This window comes from Chroicocephalus ridibundus, chromosome 4 (genome assembly GCF_963924245.1).
Source record: "Chroicocephalus ridibundus chromosome 4, bChrRid1.1, whole genome shotgun sequence".
Taxonomy (NCBI): Eukaryota; Metazoa; Chordata; class Aves; order Charadriiformes; family Laridae; genus Chroicocephalus; species Chroicocephalus ridibundus.
Genome location: NC_086287.1, coordinates 82,304,058 through 82,326,557, shown reverse-complemented (window position 1 = coordinate 82,326,557; position 22,500 = coordinate 82,304,058). Strand labels below are relative to the sequence as shown.

At 37.7% G+C, this 22,500-nt stretch overlaps 1 protein-coding gene across 13 annotated transcripts in view; it reads right to left on the bottom strand.

Moving 5' to 3' along the window:
- ZNF536 (zinc finger protein 536) overlaps nucleotides 1-22,500 on the bottom strand; it is a 352,702-nt gene that overhangs the window by 277,055 nt on the left and 53,147 nt on the right. For 5 of the 13 annotated variants that reach the window (XM_063334478.1, XM_063334475.1, XM_063334477.1 and 2 more), the window contains 2 exons: nucleotides 19,841-19,920; nucleotides 7,102-7,172 (listed from right to left, as the gene is read on the bottom strand). The exons of 2 other annotated variants lie outside the window; for them this stretch is intronic. The gene's annotated coding sequence lies outside the window, so the exon portion shown is untranslated. Of the gene's footprint in view, nucleotides 1-7,101; nucleotides 7,173-7,258; nucleotides 7,396-19,840; nucleotides 19,936-22,500 lie in introns of all 13 variants that reach the window. 6 more of the 13 variants (XM_063334482.1, XM_063334483.1, XM_063334484.1 and 3 more) reach the window with 3 other exon arrangements.

The following is a 22,500-nucleotide window of genomic DNA, read 5'->3' as shown; positions in this document are numbered from 1 at the left end:
TATATGTTAGAAATCATCCTAAATTAAAAATCTTCAAGACAAATTTAAGACAAAACATATTCTTAACTATTCTTTTTTGTGAGCTTGTGGGTGGCAATCTGACCCCAAAGAAGGAAAGAACAATTCTGAAGAATAAAAATATGCAGTGTAAATGGCTGAAGCGGGAGTGGGGGGAAACGCAGCTCTGAACGAGGCTGGTCCGTCTAACGCCGTCAGCATGTGACTGACCTCCCCGAAATCACTCGTACACATCAAGTTCCCTCGTGCTTCAGGGTTTTGCTCGATGGGGGAACATCCTCTGACCCTCGTTCTCAGCAGAAGGATCAGTGCCGTGTCACTCCCTACGGGACCTACTGGGGGTTAGCATCACTCGTGTCCCACTGCTCCCCAGATCACTCACCCGGTGCAGCTACTTGGACATTTTTTTGCTGCATATGACCAGGATTAGTACAATTCTGCTCCTGTTTAGTTAGTGGAAAGGAGAGGGCTCCAACTGTGAGAATTTTCAACACCTTAAGTTAGACAAAACACCCAAACCCTAATGTGTAAATTGTAGTCTCCCTGACCCACTCAAGCATCCCTCTCCCCTTCTCCCCCTCTCCTGTCTGCACCCTTCAAGGAAAATTTCAGTTTTCATTTGAAAACCAGAAAGTTGTTTTAGTTTCGTTTTCTATGTATTTTAAAAAAGACGAAAACTGTCTTGAAATACTTCTAGGGTAACTCTGTGGAAAAAAAAAAAAAAAAAAAAGGAGGGGGGCTCATTTAACAAATGCATGTCCTGTTGGCAACCAAAACCAATTTAAAAAAATTATAGGTCTTATATTTTTCTATTGGTACTTTCTCATTTCAAAGTTTCTTCACTATGAATATCAGGTATACAAAAAACCAGACCTTTCCGGCGGTTCATGAACTTATACAATGGACACGGGTGAAAAAAAGTAATCCATTCAGAAAAAATACAAAGATTAGAATGTGCATTTCACATACATTTGGTTTGAAGAGATGTTTCCTTAGGATCTTTCAATTATTTCAATAAATACCAAAACAATTAGTCCGCAGTACAAAGTTGGTCAAAGTTTTTGTTTTAAGGTCATGCTTCAGTATTAATATTCAAGCCAACCCAAGACTAGAAGCGCTACAGCACTTGCAGCAAAATGTGTATACTTTTTTTCTTCCAAAGCCACAGTACTGTAGTTTTTTCTATTTCCATCATTATTAGTATAAAAAAATTAGTACAAACCAAGAAAAAAAAAAAAAAAGAAATTTCACTCCTACTTTCGTCTTTCTTTAGATCTTAACCTGACATTAATGAGCAAATACACACTAGGATGATGATCACACTGTAGGATAAAATGGCTCATATACTGTGTTGATAAGTTAAGATGAAAGAAATCCAGAACAAAGACACAACAGTATTGTGGAGATATGTTTAGATTCCAAAATATTTGTATCAGTCAAAGATAGAAACACCCAAGACAAAAAAAAAAAAACACCAACAACTGATAAATAGAAACATCTACTTTTTTCCACTTGACTGTATAATAAATACTGTATATATTAAAGCATTAGTCCATTACTATGCCTAGCTGCCACATACAATACACAGATACATTATATACATATTTTCCATCTGATCTCTGATGCATTTGCAGCTCCCATCGAATATCAATGCCACCCCTAAGCAAGCATGTGAGGGTAGGATTTAAGTTACAGGAGACAAAGAAGATGCTCAAATGGAAACAGTACTGGCATTGAAATCCTGCCCCTGATGATCTAAGACTGTAGTGAGTAACATCTCTGACGCAATTCTTCCTGAATCTCAGAACAAAGCGTTACAATTTGCACTGGGCGGTCTACTGGACTGTACTAGAGGAGTTTACAGGAACCATGGCTGCAAAATCCAGAAAGATTACCTGAACAGCGTTTAATATAATCCCAACCCCCATATGACCACGCTCACTCCAACTACAAATGTGATGCAGATGGCACATTTCTTCATTTATACTCTACTGGGTAGTGCCTTCGTTTTCAATAGCAATCATACACCACAGCTTTTCCTCTCCATATTCTTTCCTGCCAGATGAAGTTTTTTTCTCTTCCCATGCCGATTGACTTTACCTAAGACATTGTGACACTTCATTCCATCAAAACATGGCACCATTCCCTCAAAGTGAGACCACTCATTAGATGTATCGTTCTGAAACATGAATATTAATGCCCAAAAGAGATGAACCATAAGCATCACAGATGGACAAGAAGGGATCAGACGTAAATCGGTAACAGGATTGATAACAATTTACAAGTATGTCAGACACAATGGCACACCGTCTTGATCGACAAGAACTACTATTCACAAACTGTACTTCCTCAAGCACCTTCAGTGTTCTCACCAATCAAGATTCATGATAAGCATATTAAGACTGGTATTTTTTTAATGGCATCAGCCTGATTCCAAGCACAAGTCAAAAGGAAAACCACTTTCAAGGAATGAAAAGCTGAAGCAAATACAAAAGGTGCACTGGATGAATGCTGCAGCAGTCAACCACTTGAGAGAAGAAGGGGTTATAGTCCAAAAGAGAATTTTCCAACAATAAAGTATGATGCACTATATTGAAGGAATGAATGCTGAACTTGACCAGACAGTTCATAAGAAACGCTATGTGATGAGGGTGGGTTTTTTTGTGTGGTGCTGTGTTTAAAGACATTCTAATTGCAGCTACAAACTGCAACTATTTAAAAGTGCTGCCTAACAGCCCCATTACAAGGCAGGCACTGTATGTAAAGGCATGCTCAGGGAAAAATAGTAACACCCCACACCTGGGATACTTTTTGTCGCAATGACTGGAAAATGTCATTTACCCAAGAAAGTAAATAAGGGTGAAATGTATCAATCCCACTGATTCCCCTTCTCTCCTCCAGTTAATCCAAGTTGCCAAAACCAACTGCCTAATGATACTATCTTGTCATGTTACAGCTACTTGTGTTGATGTTGTGCAAAGGACCTAAGCAGTCATTTTTGATCATGTGTTTAAAAAACCTGAATTGAGAATGACTTGTAGAGTTGCTTCTTAGAATTTCTTCCACTAAAGATAGGTACGCATGGTACTTCATTGAAATAGTCAAGCTATGTCTCAATTAAGAAAAATTAGCACAAGCAGAACACCAGATTAACACACCTTTATTCCTTTCACTACACGAGCTAAACCAGGTATTTCTCCATAATATATTCTGTGCCTGAAAAACTGTCTGCAACACAACACTAAGCCAAATACTTTTTTGCTGAAAAGGATGCAAGCTGAAATTATTTTATTTAAAAAAAAAAAAAAAAAAAAGAGAATGCCCAAAGTCTTCCTACTTTTTTATTAGTACCAATTTTATCTTTCAATTTGCTTGTTCACCCAGCACAGGGATTCACATCTATACTAACTATCAGCAGATGCACATCTCTGCTGCCCCATTGTAAAGCCAGGCCTGGCTCCAGCAATGGCAGTCGGTGCACACAGACCTAAGCAAAACCTTCTGAACCAGGTTCTGAACATTCCAGCTTCTTCCTTTTAACTTGAATTCCATAAATAATTTTAGGTGGGTGTATTGTGTCATGAAAACAGGAGTGTCTTTATTCGTTGGTTTTTAAAAGCTATATAATTCTTGCCCTGCCTCTAATTGCTTTGTGTTAAATATTCACTAGAAATACATGGGAAATTTGCACATACTTCATAGTAACTATTCTTTTTGTTCCGTAGACAAAATTATTATTTACTCAGTTAAAATTATTACTGATTTTTTGCCAAACGAGAAACTGCAACCTGACTTGATCACAGTGGTTCCATCCTTCTCCTCGTGAATCTCCTATTGCACAACCCTTTTCCTGACAGTGTCTCTCACCCTCCAGACTTTCATCCACTTGGACAGCCAAGCTCTCTGGGAAAATGACTAGGTCTGAAGGGTTCAATACAAATTTTGGCTGAAGCTGCAAGGCAAACCATCAAGAAGAGTTATAAAATTCATCTCAGAAGGATCTTCCACTCCTCTCCTACACAGGCAATTTGACAGAGAGGAAGAAGATGAAGAATGGAAGCTTTCAAGAACAACCCAGCCAGGACAGACGATAAACCTGCGTGCTACCCTGAGGAAACAGGGTGCAAAGTTCAGTCCTATGTTTGTATTTCTAAAGAGCATAAAATATAGAATATCCTTCCTGAAGGATAATTCTCTCTCTAGTCTCTTACCACATTGCTATGTAACTATACAATAAATATTATCCTGCTCGCATGCTTCTGTTTACTTAGCATACATTATATTCGATGCTATCTGGCAGCAGAAGTTTTAGTTCTGTCATCTTAAAATACTAATAGTTGTCAGTCAAAACAGAAAGTGCATAATAAAAATGTTCCAGAAACTAATAACCCTATATTTCTACACCCCCAGCTTGGAGCTAAGCATTGCTAAAAATGAGATTAATTATATGTTTGTACAGTGCCCGATACAATCAGACAGACCTCTAAACAACATCCTCCTAGAAATGAACACAGACTTGATACATAATCATATAGAGAGAGCGCGTGTATATGTTATGCAATATATGCAACGCTAAATTAATGCTATCATCTTCATTTGGCCCAGTCTTTTGATCTACAGGAGAGTTTGGGGGGAAAAAAACCCCACAATCTGCACAGTGACACAGTGTTAGGTAGAGGATGAGGGAAAAGGGCACGGTCAATATCAAAGTAATTTATGGTGAATTTCTGCAAGTATTTAGAAGCACGGAAACACCAAGGAGATATACACAGGACAGGTCCCTGAAGTTATGACCAACGTAACACGGTAAACTGATCAATTTAAGATAAAGCATCAGAAAAATATCCTTTGAATTATATTTGTGAAACTTTAGTGGGAACTTCACTACTTGGGATATTTAAGCCTGCTCTGGACAGGAAATTTTATTTAGACCTTTAAAATTATGACCATTAGAAAATTATGTCTGTGTCTGTATAATATATACACACATACAGATGTAAGGTCTGGTTTTTTAAAAAAGTCAAAGTGCGAAAACAAATTTTGCACTTAATTTGCCCATGCTACAGCTGTAACTGTGCATTAATCTGGCAAGTGCAGATAGACATTTCTGATTACGGGTATGTGAATGCACAATTTACATGCATAATTTTGACAAGTGAACTTGCAACTTAGGCATGCAGTAACTTAAATATGTTTACTGTTGACAACTTAGTAGTATTGGACTGTGACTTGCTTATGCCGCAAAACCAAGGTTAGTCTGTGAGCTTTGCCCCACAATAGAAAATTAGAAATCCTGCAAGGTAGACAACAAGTTGACATCAGAGCTTGCAGAAGGAGCTAGGAAGTCCCACAAGGAGCTCTAAGCAAAACACTTCCATCAGGGATTCTCAAGGAAAAGGTGAAAGATTTTATTTGGCTCCCTTCTGCCCAAACCACTATGGTCTTCCTCACTTTTCTTTGTCCCCCTGTTTTGCAGAGAGGGTAGAACTCCCTATCACTCTTTCTAAAACCTGAAGTCCACCAAGAATTTTGTACTGACAATCTACTAGCAGTAAAGTCCCCGAGACAGAGCAACAGCTGCAGAAAGGACCTCTGCTCCCCAGGCACAGGATGGCAGAACTCTTTATGGATACGCAGGGTGTGTTAAAGCAGGAGGATAAAGGCTTCACTTTGTCCATGCACGTTATTGTTGTTATTTCTGTTACTCCAGAATGGAAATCCTCTTACTGACTAAGGCACTAGGCAATCACCCCCATATGAGTGCCAATAAAGAGATCCATTGTCTACATACTTCGGTAGGAAAGAAAAACAAGAAGAGGGTATGGGGAAGGGAAAAGGTGTTTTCCTTTTAATCTTTTAGACTGTAATAGCCATAATTGGCTTTTCTATATAGTTTGGCCCTAGTTTATCATAGTATTACAGCGAGAAACAGCAGCCTGCACTGATTTTTATACACAAATCTTAATGACTTCAATTGCTTCTAAGGATGCAGAATGGTGGCAGGATATGGCCATCCACCATTAAGGCCCTAAAGCCTTCATAATTACTGAGTATACAGAATATTTATTATAGAGACTATGCCAGGCCTCTTTTGTGAGCTGCCCTGGGCCTGTTCTCTGAGCCACATCAAGCAAGAAGTTTAAATGAAACTGCTCCCAAGTTTCTGAAATGGTTTAATAAAACATATACTGACTGTAATATTCAGTTTATAGTAGAAAACTATTGCCCCTTGGTTTGAAAAATGACCTCTAGTTGGCAATTTTACTCTCAGCTTCATAGATTATAGTCCGCTGTTGGTCATTTTCTCAATCCACAGGGCAATACTTTTCCATAACAAGCTCAAACTGCAATCAGTATTTGTAGGCTGTTACACAAGTTGAGGATAATATGTCTCAACACGTTCTATTATATGACTAAACAAAAGAAATAACAACCTGGTGACACAGACATATGGAGAAAAGCAGTGCTATTCTTCTAATGCTGAGATAGCAGAAAAACATATTTCTTTGTATTGTGCTAATTTACATTAAATTTAATGGCTTCAATACACAATACTCTAATTTGATTTTTTCATTAATGGTGTTTTGGTTTATGTTTTTTTATGTCTATTCTTATGTTAATGTAAAACGACAAATACTAAATTCTATTAGTATCAGATTTTAGAAATGACCGATAGTGACAGAGAGCCTAACATTGTAAAATCACATTAAAATGTATTCAACATAGATATCGTAAAGATCATTTGCTCTTGGGCACACAAAACACACATTCATAAACTTATAGGTTTGATATTAGGAAATTCTGATACAGTTTAGTAGGCAAGCTGCAAGTAATTGTTTCAGCACCCAGCTCTAGTGCATAAATACAAGACGAAATAATACATTTTGGAAAAACAGTTCACCCATTTAGCTAATCAGATAGATACGTCGTGTTGAGGAGAATTCATAGACCAGGAAGCGAGGGAGATCTGGAGCCTCTTCCAAGATGTGTCAGTGACAGCTCTGCCACTGACAGATCTTAAGAAAATCAACCCCACCTTCCCAAAGCACAGTTACTCTGCTCTGTAGGGCTAGTACAACTTACCTAGCTGGCCGGAGCGTGGCGAGGTTTAATTCTTTAATCAATGGATGACGAAAGCTCTTGTAGATCTTTTACTGTAAATGCAAAACATTTATAGTTACAAGACTAACATTCATCCCCATTTGTAAATAAAACTCTGCGGTTAAAATGTGACACCCACCCACGCTCAGAGCCAAAGGGAACAACGTCCTAAACTGAGGCTAGCGGAGTCAAGCAGAAGTGGATACTTTGCCATCCGTCCTCTAGAAATTACGAGTTTCCTGTGCTTTGCAGAAATACACCATATTTGCTGGGGATCTATGATGGGGCAGAAGGAAGAATCTTGTCTGAAAGCTATAAGATGACCCATAAGAGAAAAACATTCATTGTAGATCTGTATGGGCAGCTTTAGGAACTGCATGCATCTATAATATTGCATTTTGAGATATTAAAGGGGCAGATATTTTCTTTCTTCATGCATTTTCCACTACTGTCCCGATATTGTTGCTCAATCACAGATTCACCTGCATTCCGTAGCTGGAATTTAAGTGGTCTGGATTCATTTAAACATGTAGGAGCTACACCCATAAGCTTTAAAACATTCGAGCTAAAGAATGTATTTGAATGTGATTACCAGAAGATGATGGCTCTTTATCTTACAAGTCTTCAAGGAATTTAGATGTCTAACTCATTAATAGTGTTTGTTGCATTAGATTTTACATTTTTATAATTTTAGAAGAAAGGTTTTCTAATACAGAAAAAAAAAATCAGCTTTTTTTTCTTTTTTTTTTTCCATTTTAAGGTAATAAAAGTGGCGCATATGTGCCATAGCATAATGGATTAATTAAGGAATATGATGTTTATCCGAGGTCCTGAGTTGTACATCTTCATAACTCACTCATAAAAATTAATGTATTATACCACGCTCCACAATGATATATCTATTTTCACCATACCTGTTGAGAATAAATTGTTCTAAATTGGATTATCCTGATACCCAGTGAGAAATGTAAAAATTACATTGTTATTTTAAGAATTTACATTGCTGTATATAAAAAAACATAATCTTCTCACAGAGCTTTTGAACTGTCATGTTACTCCCACTGTTATGAAATCGTAATTGCTGCTGCCACACCTAAAATCAAATGCAATGCATATTGTATTTTTTCATACGCTGTGCATTTCCTACCGTAATCACAAAACCATATACAGTATATTTTAGGACTATTCTTTCATTACTGACTGCTTTTGTATATAAGCAATATACAACTACGCATGCAAGGATTCATAAAATCCTCATTTCTAAAATCAACAGATGAAAAATCCCCAAATAATAATGTACAGATGTTTCATATTTAAATGAGCTGTTGGCATTTAATGCTGCCAATCATATATGCAATAAAATTGTTGAATTTCAAGCTACTCAGCATTTACAGCAGATTATTTTTATTTTTTAAAATCAAAAGATCATTTTAGGATGACTGAAAAAATGACTGTTCAATAAATATACAATGATATATTTCTGATGTCATCTTGAAATTCCTATGAGTGGTCAACTACGTTACATTGTTCCATACCAATTGCTATTCCTTCTACCCCAAGAAAGTTGATTCTGCTGTCCTAAAGCTGCAATGCCTCGCTAAAAGTAAATTATCTGCACGTTATCTGCAGAGTAATCCTCTTCCTGAATACAAGACAGAACATCAGAGTTTCTAATCCTACACAGATAGAGTAATTCACATCCACTGTACGTTTTACTGTAAAGAGAGTAATACAATATGTTTGATAAATCATGTATGTGTCTGTGTACAAAGAAAAAGGTTTATCTCCTTTCCTACAAGACGCATCCGTATTAAAACGCACACACTCCCCATGCTGGCACTGTAAAAATCTTTAGAAGTTCTATAATAGAGACATCTAAGTTTAAAAAATGGAGCAGCTCACAGGTCAAACAAGTTCCTGATGAGAAGTGCTTAACCAGATATTATTATTCCACTGATTGTAAGTTTTCATCCATACATCAAACCCTAGAATCTATTGATTAAATAAAACTGATTTTTCTATCTTACAAAGCAAAAGAGAATTAAATCATCCCCATTGTTTTTCCTTGGTTTGGAACTCTCACGTTGTACACACTGGCCATGTGTCCTGCTTAGAATTACAACATCCTTAAGGAGAGTCATTCTACAGTGACTGATCACAGGTTTCTTGCCTCTTCCTCTAAATCTTCTGCTCCTGGTTATAATCGATAACACTTGATGGCCCAATATTCTGATCCAATATGGCAAGCGATACGATCCCAGATCTACTAAAAAAATCAATAAATTCATTTGCTTCAGGAAATTTTGGATCAGAACAACTTTAAGTATATGTAAATACAAGAATTTACTGCAATTACGCTGGCACATCTTCCCTTTCTCATACTTCTTTTTCACTGCATAATTAGCTGCCTCATGCCTTAATTTTGCTTGCAGTCCTACCTAAAGCAATCCAGGCCGGGCAGCTCTTGCAAAGCCTTACCAAAGTCAAGGTCTGACGGCTTAGAGAACAGAGGGTCCCTTTCAGCAAAACACATCAAACCATTGTGTATCTGTATATTGCTGAGCCCCACATAGCACTGCCTGGGGTCTGAAGATGCCTCCAAATACTAACATAGCATGAACGCGTAACAGACTGCTAACAATGTCTTTGAAGAGCACCAACAGGTGGATGCAACAATCTTCCTGAAGTTTAGTTTTGTCTTTTTTTTTTTTTTTTCCTTGTGCAAAAACATCCAAGTTAACTTAACTGCTTCCTTGGGCTACTGTGTCTCCAAGTCGGCCCTCAGCTTCCTTCCAGTCTACCTGCGCAGTGCTGCTCTGTGCTGCACCGATGTGCTGTAACACTAAACACGCACCGTAACGAGGCCAGAAAACCCTGCATCAGGGATGTGGTTTCCATTCTGGAAGGTAATCACTGCTAGACTAAAACGGTAGCAGCCAAGTTCACGTGCATGTTTCAGATGAAAGGACAAATGCTAAATGCAATTCTGTCACTGTATATACACATCATTTAGTAAATTGTAGAAAGTATTCCGAGTATTTTTTTTTTAAGGCAAGGATTTTTTAATGTACTTTAAATCTTCTTTAAATTAGCATCACAGACTGGGGTAAATGCATAATTAGTACTAAATTAATTAACAAAAAAGGAATTTATTACCTGTTATTTCAGTGTAATGGAGTTACAGAAATGCAGAACAATGAGTAAACACAGACATCTATACCAGTTAAGAAGGCTGCAGCTCGGGCACATCCTTCAGCCTTTTAGTCTTTCTCCACTGGAAATCAACCAGCAGTGCAAAGATGAGAACCTTGCTTCTGCTAAGTAGCACTAATTTCGGCCCATAGTGACATTCAGAAGAGGATCAGTCAAGTCACAGGGGAAAGAAAACTGTTTGCTTATGATGTGGCTGGCACCAATGAAGATGAGTTTGTAACACCCTCCAAGCATCAAGACGACACACAAAAGAAAGATTAAAAAAAAAAAAATATATATACCCAACATGCAAAATGTATCAATGCAGTTCTCCAACTGAAAAGGCAGAAGTCAGAAGATCAAGAACTCACAGTTAGGATTTTCCTATTAGTTAAAGAACATAAGGATTCTCCTGAAGTCTTTGATTGATATATGATCTTTTCTTTCTTTTCAGGCAGAACAGCTGTCCAGTGAACTAGAAGAAATAGCCCTGAAGACAGCTTTGTGTCTGATATGACTTTGAGAGGGAAAATTATCCCAATGATAAATGCTTTACATGGAACATCTAAGAAAAAAATAATAATAAAAATGTCATCCATGAAAGAATTTTTCTTTCTATTTGAGCAAGCAATCACTATTATCATCATTGCAGGGGGGTGGCGAGGGAGCAGTTTCTGATACCAAAGAGAAAAGGTAGATCCATCCCTCAAAACGGGATTTGGAATGAACCTAACCAAAAAGAGGCAACAGGTACTTTTAAGAGAAGGGTAACCGGGCCAACGGGGAGAGAAGCAGAGAATTTTCTGAAGATTGTCGGGACGCAGTGACCTGGGATATGCCGTAACTTCCTTCATTCTTCTTTGTAAGGAAATCCTTTAAGAAAGGTGAAACACACTTTGCTGGCTGATAAAGATACACAATCTTTGCCACAACAGCTATACGCAGAAATAGCTTGACCATGTCCAAGAAAGAATCATGCAATAATAACCATCACAAACCTTCTCATCAGAAGGACTTTGTACAAATCAGTGTAAATTTATTCAATCTAATGGAATTATGTAAATTACATAAATCGAGGACTGCAGCCACTGTGATAATACAGTGAAGTTATGTCCAGGTTAGAGGAAAGATGGCATGAAATGGAGCCTTTCTGGAGCTTGCTCTAGAGCTGTGTTTTGGCAGCATAGTGAGAGAAAAGAAAAGAGCCTTAGAGAATGACCAGCCAGAATACTCAGGTGAAATTTGTACATCTTTCTCATTTTAAAACACATCTCATTGTGGCACTTCAGTGTATGGATGAGCACTGATGGCTGCTGTCATACACAGCCAGGAAAAGGAAGAGTAATTACAACTGCACTTTCCTTGAAGTAACCAAATCCAGTATAACCCCAGCAGTGGCAAGCAGTACATCAATGGTTCGTCCACCCACCTTCCAAAGCCTTGTTGAATTTACCACACAGATGGTCAATACTAAACAAGGGCTCCTACATATCTGATACAGGAGCACAACAACCTTCCGCCCATCCTATCTTTGTGGCTCTCAAATCCTTAACCTAGATCTCTTTGCTCACCCTGCCCAAAACTCTTTGTCTTTCAACAGAATGGATCTTTCCCCAACAACCCTCTTCCAACTTTCATTCTCCTCCCAACCAAGCGACCTTCTTCCTGCCCCAAAGCCTTCCTGAATAACCCCCGTGAGTATACTTATTCCAGGAGCTAATTAAAATTAAATAAGATCTTTAGCACTGAGAAACTTAGAGAGACAGTTACACATTCTCATATACATTTGCACAGCAAGAGGTAATTTCTCTCCCCTCCCTTGCATAACATGAATGCCCTTCCTCCCCCTAGCCCAAAGCCCGCTCCTTCATCCCTATTTCTGGAGTCCTCCTCATCCTCCCACATAAGCTGTCATTAACCCTACACATGAGAGTGGTGTTCCCACCAGCTGTTGACATCTGCCTGCTCTTCTGGCACCTCACCTGTCCCTCCCCTGCATTATCGAGTGCCAGCCCCTGCTCTCGTGCAGATTTTAAATCCACAGTTTTCAGAAATCCAGCTCCATGGGATTCCAACAACAGAAGAACAGGAGATAAGAATATAAAAGCATCCTCAATGTGGTGTCCCATCAGGGAGCCAACTAAATCTGATAGACACTGTCCTCTCTGACCCATAAGCAGGAAAGGGCTGAGCATTTAGAGAGGAGAACAGCAGTTCAGAAAACACCTTTATATGGTCTGTAATTGGCCAGTATCACCTAACAAACAAAAAGCATTCACCGAGGTCTTTGCTTTCGGGGTAATCAAATCGCATTAAAAAAAATAAAATAATTTCCACGCATACACGTTACACATATATTTCTGTTTCCCCTCCTTCTCCCCCACTTTTAGTTTGCAGTGACAATCAGCAATTATTTTACAGAGTAAGACTCTATAACAAGCTTACAGGATGCCTTTAGTAATAAGATAATTATTTGTAACTCTATAAAGAATTATAATTTTTAATTTAAAAAGAAATCAAATAAAAACAGCTTTCATCTTTCCTACCATGTGAAGAAAACATTCTCTGCCTACAACTCAAATTATCATTCTCTCCTTTGTGCAAAATGAATTGACCCAGAAAACTAAAAGGGTAAGAACCCATATTTGCTGGGCTTATTCAGCAGCCAAAAGTTCATGAAAAACACTGTTGTGTATCACATAGCAACCACTTGATGCCTATTGTTAAAATACAGTAGTTATTCAAAAAGTAAAATCTTGCATTCTCAAATAAGAAGCCAGGCTGCAGTGTGTGTTTACTGTTTTTGGGAAATAGTCATCTTGCCATTTTCTCTTTTTCCATAGTCTTGGCATATTTGGTCAGCTATGCAATGTGCAGTTACCCACAGGAAAGAAAAGGAACACAGGAATTTTCCTCCAGTGTTTTGCTCACAGGACAATGTCGATTCAAAGCAACACTTGAGATCACTACTAAGAGGGTTAAGATGTGCTCCATTTTTATGCAGCCACACTGTCGGTAAAAATGTAATATTCCAGAGGAAGAACGGGAGAAGTATATCGCTTTTTGACTGAGAATTCCAGTTGCACACTTTGGCCTGTTCCCAAAGCAAGCTACTCTCAGGAAGTCCTTTACACACGTACAGATGTCCACATCGCTACTGCATATTTGCACTTCTTCCCAGCACCGTTACCTGTCGCTACAGCTGGGCAGAAGTATGAACTTCACAGACATCTCCCACTCCACCTGTCCTCCAAATCTTTTGTGGCAAGATATGGTAAAAAATAAGATGCAATAAAAGTAAAATTTATAGAGGAGGGAAGAAAGTCAGCTCTAGAGTCAGAAAAAAAATATTAACAATTTCTGTTAAATGGAGCATGGGTTACTCTAAAATATTTGAAAAGCTGCAGCAGATCACACTGGGAAGGCACTATTCTGGCCTTCCCAAATTTCCATGGAAGCTGAAACACAGCCTTCAGTTTCAGTCACAACTGTATCAGACTATTTAAATTATCAAAGCAAGACCAAAATGGTTCTTCTGAAACAACTGCTGGAGCAGATGAAGGGAAGAATAAGAAAGACAGAAACTCCCTTGTAGGTGCTATTATGTGCTATTATATAAATAGTACAACTTAAAACTTCAAGATAGTGGCATTTTTAATACCAGAAGGGAATGGCAGACTTGCTTAGCATAACTTTGAGATATTTCATCAAGGCTGTGTATAAACAGGTGTGCAACATTTTTGCTAGCTGTAAGATGCTTGTTGAGATTATCTGCTTATCTAAAAGAGTGTTTCAACTCCTTTTGAGTAGTTAAAATAAGATAATGGTGGAAAGTAGATTAAAAGGGGCAAAACGTGCGAGCATACGTGTTTTTGCCAAGAGCCTTACTTTGAGCCCAGCTGTATCCAGGTATGTGCGCACTGTTTCCATAGTCTCTGGAAAGAAAGTTGAGTGGTAGGCAGCACACCCCACATGAACGCATGGAGCTGCTAAGGGAAAAATGTGAGAATGAATTAGGTACCCGGAAGCAATGAGGTGGGGTTTATCATTTTAGAGAGAGATCTGGCTGTTTCCAAAACAAGATGGAAAACACGGATGTGCTGAAATTGCAGCTTGCTTGCTGCAAGTTCTCCCGCTTGTCTTAAAGAAAGTTCTTTATTGGAGGTCAGAGGAAAATCAAAAAAAAAAAAAAATCAACTCCTTAACTGCACATCTCAGCTGGCTTACAAAGTATATATTAAAACAGAAGTGTATATACAATCAAATATTAGAATCAGTCCAAAGGTAGATCAGTGGGTACTTATAGACAGGGATTTTCTATACAAAGGAAATACTTGGTTTGGTCATTGGTCAGTGATCTGGCCATGAGCGGATGTGGTAATTATAGATGACTGTTGAATAGCTGTAGTTACAATAGTACAGTCATGTTTAATTTATCAGCAAGATACTGGCTTACTTTATGAAACAAAGACCAAGCTAGTACATCCCATGCACAACTAAAAATTAAGAAATCTTTCCCCTAAACCAATAAAAAGTATATGTTGAAGATTAACGCAGATCTTTTCCAGCACAACTCAAGTTCTCCTCTGAAAAGGTGTGCTTCTCTCAGAAACACATTCCCAGCACAAGGACTGGTAATTTATGATCCACCAAAATACTCCGTTGAACAAAAAAAGTAATACCTACAGTGCTCCTATGCAAATCATTAAGAATAAGTGACTCTAAGGACCAGTAAGAACAAAGCCCAAAACTCCTATCAAACATTATTTGAGGTTTGAAAAAGTCAAGACAAAGTGTAATTTTTTTTAAATGGGGATAAATTGGGATTTCTGTAACAATTGACTCATTTTGCCTGCTTTTATCTAAGGATCTCAAAGAGCACTCCAAGTGTTAATTAAATTACAAAGCATTTTTGAGACAGGTAAATGGTATTATGCCCACTGGGGAACAGAGAGAACATTTATGTTTCATTACTAAAGTCACACAGTAATTCAGTGGCTAGTAATATAACCCAAGAATTACCAGTCGCCACTTCTACTCATTGACCTGATGGCCTCACAAGAGATAAAATTAGCCTTAAAAGCCAAAAATACTTTCCTCTTGTGCTTTTCTGTCTTCGAAGAATTGGGCCAAGATTTTTATATTTTATTTTATTTGTCTTCCTCTGCTTACTGGGAGGCCTTTCTTTCAGAGCTACGCAAAAGCAGCCACTTCCTAACCTATCCAAGTGTGTTAAGGATCACAGTACAGCAATAGGGATAGGAACCTAAACAAGGGCAGTGAACTGTAATGGTGCTGTTTAACAACTTACGCAGCTGCATGAGGATCCTCTTCTCCCTCTTCTAAGCAGCTATCTCCCAGAGATGACACATAAGAGCCTCTATCCCATCAGATGTGCAGACGAAATAATTCTTTGCTGGCCAATTCACCCACTTCCAATCCTACTCTACCAAAGAAACAGACGTAAAACTACCCTAAGGAACCTTGTGCCTTGTACACATCATATAGTAATCTCCCACGGAAAGGAACAACATAAGAAACAACCAACGAGGCCCTGAAAATGCTTCAAACCATGGAAAAGTCTATTCTGCAGTCTACTACATGTATTTTGGGCTGCATGTAAGGAGATGAGGGAGAAACATTTCACTGACCATTCTATTCTTAGCCAGAAAAATGAAGCCACCTTTTTTCATTCGGGCTTAGTCCTGACTAGTACAACTGCAAGATCCAGGAGCAATAAAGCAACAAGATATAATGCAATCTGCACAACAGACATTCCAGTGACTTACAGTGCAACCTAAGGCATCTCTAATTCATGACTGGTACGGCTCTGTTAGAGCTTTAACAACTTATATCTCCATTAGTAAGCTGATTTTGGAGAGTTCTTCATAAAAGGTTTTTCTGTTTTGTATATAACTATTTATTACTTAAAAAAAAGAGAAGGACCTTTTTGAACTTTCTTTAAACCTTTTGAATACAATGTTAAACTAAGATTTCAGGTTTTATACCTACCCACCCCACCCCCACCCCCGTTTCTTGTTATGTTATGAAGAATCAGCTATGTGGAAGAGATGAGAATGTCTGATTTAAGTGACCAAGGCTTAAGATCGTTTTTACTGCGGCAGAAAAAAAAGCTGCTGCATATATTTCCAGTAGTAGTAGTATTGTTACACGGTATGACAATCATCATCTTTTTTTCTTTTCCTAAAAATATGTCTAAAGAACCACACAGTTTATACACTGCATTCAAAATATTTTTCTTCGTTTACATTGATTGCATATTTCAAATCATGTTACAGCTGTATCGCTTAGCCTAAATCAAATAAGGAATCCACATAAATGCATACACACACTTTCCTTGTTTTTAGACATTGCCAATATTGACAAGATTAAAATATTTTTCCCATTCATTATTTATTGTGATATGATGAAACAGTAAGAGTATGTATTTAACGGAACATCACAAAGTAGAGTTAAAATGTGGACATGCTGTTTCATTTTGATTTTACTGTGACAGTGTTAAGTACATGACTCCCTGACTGCAATAATGACATCTTCGGGTGATGGAGATTTAAGATGCTTTGCAAAAATGCAGTGTTATCCAAACTCTTCACCATGCTGACTAGGAGCATTATTAAATAGATGAACCCAAGATTGGAAAGAGTACTGTGACTTAAGTCTCTCCTGTTGCAGAGGACTGGGGGAATCGGTGCTCAGTGCAAGAGCAGCAGCAAACTCCCATACTGCATCAGGTACATAACTGGAATGACTGGAAGGCAGTCATACATATAAAACTCCAACACTTTTACGAGTACCGACATTTTTTTGTTACCAAAAGGGTGTCCTGTGGATAGTTTCCTGCTTCTAGGCTGAACTGGTGCTACCTGACAGCTGGAGTCTGGGGTCAAGCACTGCTGTATCTGGCTGAACCTCAAGCGCAGGGTAGATACGTACGAATTTGTTTTTCAAATGTATGTACCTTGGATTGAAAACCAGAGACATAGCACTGCACAATCCCAGTTTCCAGCTCACAGTTGGGCACCATTCTGCAGGTTTCTACTGGCAAAGAAGCGAGGAAATGACAAAGAGAGCGCACCACAGCAAAGCCACTATAACCAAAACTGGCAGTGTGGGGCAGAGGAGCACAGAGCTTGCCTCCTGTGGTATGTGGCAGTATCTGGGTTAGAATGCAGAAAAAGACGGACACGTTTTAGCCCAAATGCTTATTCTTGCACACTACAATCTAAATATACCCCCTATAATAAATAAAGCAGAATAATCAGAAGGTGCTGAATGCTTAAAATGCATCCTTAACAAAACAAAACAACGTAATGCATATCTCTCTTTACATGTCAAACAATTTGCCTAACAAATCATAATAATGCAGAATGATATAAAATTCACCCATCAAGCCCAAACGCATGCACAAAGATTACCATGGCAAAGAATTGTGAATTTCATTAAATATGTTAAAGGCAAAAAAAAAAAAATTCAGCTTTGAAAAATAGTAATCCTGTCTTTCAACAAAAATATTATAGGAAGCTATGAATTTGGTAGATCTGAATAGGATGTTGGTACATGTTTTACTAAGGTAATATAATGGCACACTATTATTAGATCACATTAATCATTACTGTGCCAAAGGCACTGACAGCACCACTGAAAAGGATTGAAAGGGCTGGTAATGGATATAAATTACCCATTGTGTGATAAAAGGATTTTTACTAAGAAGGTAAGAATAAAACAGCAAATTTCTAATATAACTGTTGTGTAAAAACCAAAATAAAAGTAATCCAGTCAGTAATATCCACAAAATCAGAAAGTAAGCACTTTTGAAACAAGATAAAGTCACAATAAAAACTGTATACAATGTAAAATTAATTTTGCGGTGCATAATATTACTATCAATTTAAATAGTTTACATGATGACCTCTAAGGGGTATGGTCAAGAGAAAGGTAAGCTTTGTTAATTAGAATCGAGTATGAGCTTCTGCTTATCTATTTTAAGTTTGTGGGTTTGGATTTTTTTCTGAGGTTTGGGTTTTGTTTGGTTTTTTTTTTAAACCTATAATGGCTTCATGACACCCCCCCGAAATTCAAGACATATTGTGAGGTTTCTGTTTTCTGCATTAACATCACAACAAACAGCACATCTCTCAGATGGTTTTATTTGGATTCCAAATGCTATTACAAAATGAACCACGTCTTTGCTGAGCTATTTAACCATTTGATTGAAACCATTTGTATCACGAATTGTCCAGTTTTGTGCTCCTCCTTTACTCCGGCAAGTATTTCCTGATATTAGTAGGGATCAGTAAAGTGAATTGGTCAAACTACATCCTTATTTACAGCATTAAAAAATCCACATTTCTTCTTTGAAGTTGATGGAATTATTCTAGAATCAAGTCACTGTAATTCTTTTCTAGTCAATTGTCTAGAATAAAATCCAGTAGCTCACATTCAATTAGCGAGTTTTAAAAATTGTGAGCCATATTCTTAAATGATATAAATTCATAAGTACAGACATCAATCCTGAAAACACTTACGTCTATGCTTAACTTTACTCACGTGAGTAATTCCATTAGCATCAGTAATTCAATACCTGCTTATGCATTTGCAGTACTGAAGCTTTAATATGCCTGAATATCCTCTCACTTACATCAGCTATAAATCAGCACATTTCCTCTGAATCACACAGTTTCTACTGATTCAGAAGATATAAAAATGAGTGGACAATCCAGTATAACAATTATAATAAAGAAATAACATAAGAATTTGATTTGGGAGCAGAAGCTATCAGAAATTTTGATTTAAGAATCAATTAATGCACGTAGAATGTGGAATTAATTATCGGTTATTTCCTAGGAAGCTAGACTTTTATTTCAAACTGAGGGCCAAATAACCCAATTCTGATTTCACACCGATTTCCACACCAATCTGATTTCTCAGACTTTACAGGAGCTTTTCTTCTCCCGCACTGGAATAGCTCAGAGGAAAATCACATATACCATGTAGTACACCCCTCCACTCACTGATTTTCATGGGTGGTGTTCTCATGCTAATATACAACAGAATATGGTTCTTAATAATATGCATGAGATGTTCTATTGAACTTATGGAAAAAAAAACAACAAAAGTGATAAAATGAATTTAATCATGAGTGTCATGGATTTTTTTTAAAATCAGCAGTCTGTTGATAAAGTAATAAATGATGATTCATCTCTACCACAATTATTACATATCAACTGCGTAAGATGAATGCTCGTGATTTTACCAAGCAGATTTTTTTCTTGAAAAATCTATTTGTAGCTCACTACGCCCTGAAAGAATTACAATGAAAAGTTTCGCTAAAGACATAAACTTAATATTTTTGAAGACGTAAAAAAAAAAACACGAGAAGAGATTTTTAAATCTAATTTAGGTACCTCATTTTTACGTAATTTTTCTGATGTGGAAAAAGCAAACCTAAAAACTCAGACCCATAAGCAGAAGAAAATGTTATGAGAACAATATAAGTAAGTATTCTTACCAGTTACTCTTAAACCAACGAATCTGTTCCCTGGCTGAGGAAATTCTTAAAAGACACGGGATAGGTACTGAAGGTCGCAACTGTAAAAATAAAACCTGTGAGAATTTTAATATGTCAAAACTCAGAGTTTGAATCAGACATTTACGTTAAAATATTACAATGCCACCTCAAGCAGACAATCTACAGAGCAGCAGAGAGTACTGAGAATTAGAATAGTAATGGGATTAACACCTTTTATTTTTTAAGCCTTCATAATGTATGTGTTTGGTGGTCATTTCATTTTGGGAACTGAAAAGTTCCTTCAGTTCTGGATTGTTTTGAGAGGGAAAACCTCTCCGCAAGATAATGCTGAGGAACAGAATGAAATTCTTCTGATCCTTTCCCCTAGACAGTGCAGCAAGAGAGGACAAAACAGGATAAAACAAAAGTTGCATAGCATACTCCAGAAACCCAGTTATTCTCTTTGACATTGATATTCTAATCTTTCAAACCGAGTAAAAAGAGAACAGCTACTAATTGTATTTTTACTTTTTTTTAATTCCATTTTATAACAGAAATAAGTCCTTTGTAGATGATCTCATCTAATAAACCCTACTTAAAAGAGATAAGAGCTAGCAGTAAAAGCCAAGCCAGAACACTTCCAAGATATTTGTCAGTAGTGAATTTAGGGCCATTACATTAGTAAGCAAAATAGAAACAAAAACAAAGGGCGTTCTTAGAGCAAAATAAAGTTCACTCGACTGAAGCTATAATCTGAAGAATTTATGACTGAGAATTCTAACTATGTTTATTCCTATGCGTGTCTAACAAATGAAATTAAAGGTCACTTCCAAATAATACATTTTGTACATCTACATCAACCAAACTATTTCATACAGCAGGCTCTGGCTCTGAAACCCCTGTTCAAGCACACAGCCTTAGGGCTTCACCTTACCAACACTGATTTCCCAGAGATCCACTGACTTCTCCGCAGAGCCCCAGTGGTGGGCTGTGGTAGTCAGTGTGTACAGAATTGCATCTTTCATTTCTGTGGGAAATAATTAAGAGCTTGGCCATTTTATTGCATTTGGTTTAAATCATTCAGCACCGACAGGACCACACTGCTGGGCAATGCCATTTGTTGACTTGAAGGATAAACAACAATTCTGAGGACTCCTATTGATGATGAAAGCAATATTAAATAATTCTGCAAATTAGGAGTTCACTACTAAGCAGCACAGCCCTCTGCTAGTGCAATACAACACTTTACATGTACCCTCTAAGATCTCTCCAGACTCCGCCTTGTCCCAATTACATCCAATGCAAAATGCTACTGCGGAACATCCCACTTTGTCCGTGCCACCTCCTCTTCTCACTCCTTTGGTTCCTCCACCACACCAAACGCAGGCTAATTTTCATTTCGATGGTCTACCACAACGTTTCCCAATTCCCACTCCTTCCCCCCTTGCTTGCAGATTGAACCAGTCTTTATCACGCGCTTCGAAATATTTTCCAAGTGATAATTCTGCCATACAGCTTCTCTGACATAGGAGAATTACCCCAGTAAAAGCTTCAAACCCCTCCTTTATAACTCACATTTCCACAGTTAACTGCCAACAATTGAGCAGTAGACATCTGGTTTGCCATCACCACTGTTTCTCTCGCGCAGGAACACATTTCTTTTTTGCACTCTCCTCATGCCTAGTTTTCTTTTACATGCCAATTGTCTCTGGTTTTATACTTGAATTACAAGGCCCAAAAGGCAAAGCCTATCTTCTTGTTAAATATTTTACAGTATTGAGCTTAATGGGTGGTGAGCAAGCACAAGCCAATCTCATACCCCATTTTCCATGGGTAGGCCTGGCTACATGAGAGGCAAACCACCGGGCAGTCAAGCCAAGCACCTACCATGTCGGCTGGACAGAATGAAATCCTTTTGTAAATGGTTAAAAACACCAAACCACTCTGCATCAGACTGGGTCTGCCAAATAGGAAATCATACCTAGACAGGATTCAGGTCCCATTTATAGAGGGACGTACCACTTTAGAATTCAAATAAGTGAATTTTGGTTACAATATTTGGACGTGCAGGAAAAGCAAATTCCTGGACCGCTACATATAAACATAGGTCCCATCCAACATTTTCAGTTGCACGGTGTCTAAAAACAGTGACAGCTTGTTTGTCTAGAATTTCTGCAGTTGTTGATGTCTTAAAACCTCAAGATACACCTTTATAATGTTTACTCGCAGCTCATTCAATGCAAGAAAGCCAAGAAATAGAAACAAAGATGATAATAAGCTGTTAGGTTTCGAAAAGATGTTATCTCGCTAAACAGGTTCTTAGTACTCCTACGCCAACATCGTAGTCTACATTTTTGCTATGCTATTACAAGGCTACTTGTGTTTAAAAAAAAATTCAGATTTTACATACACGCTCATGACTTGCAAAATTCTAGGAATGATTCTCAAGGGGCTTTCACTAAGATGCTTTATAAATTCTGATGACAGACAGAACACAGTAAGGCTTCATCTCTTAAAGTCCTGTACTGATTTGTTTGGAGGCTTCGTGTCATTGATCAGCATGTCAATGTCTCTTGCAATCTGCTTTCCAGTTCATGACTGTGAGTGAACCCCTCAGGTTTAAAACCTTAAATGATTTAAGGTCTGTGATACATAACCTT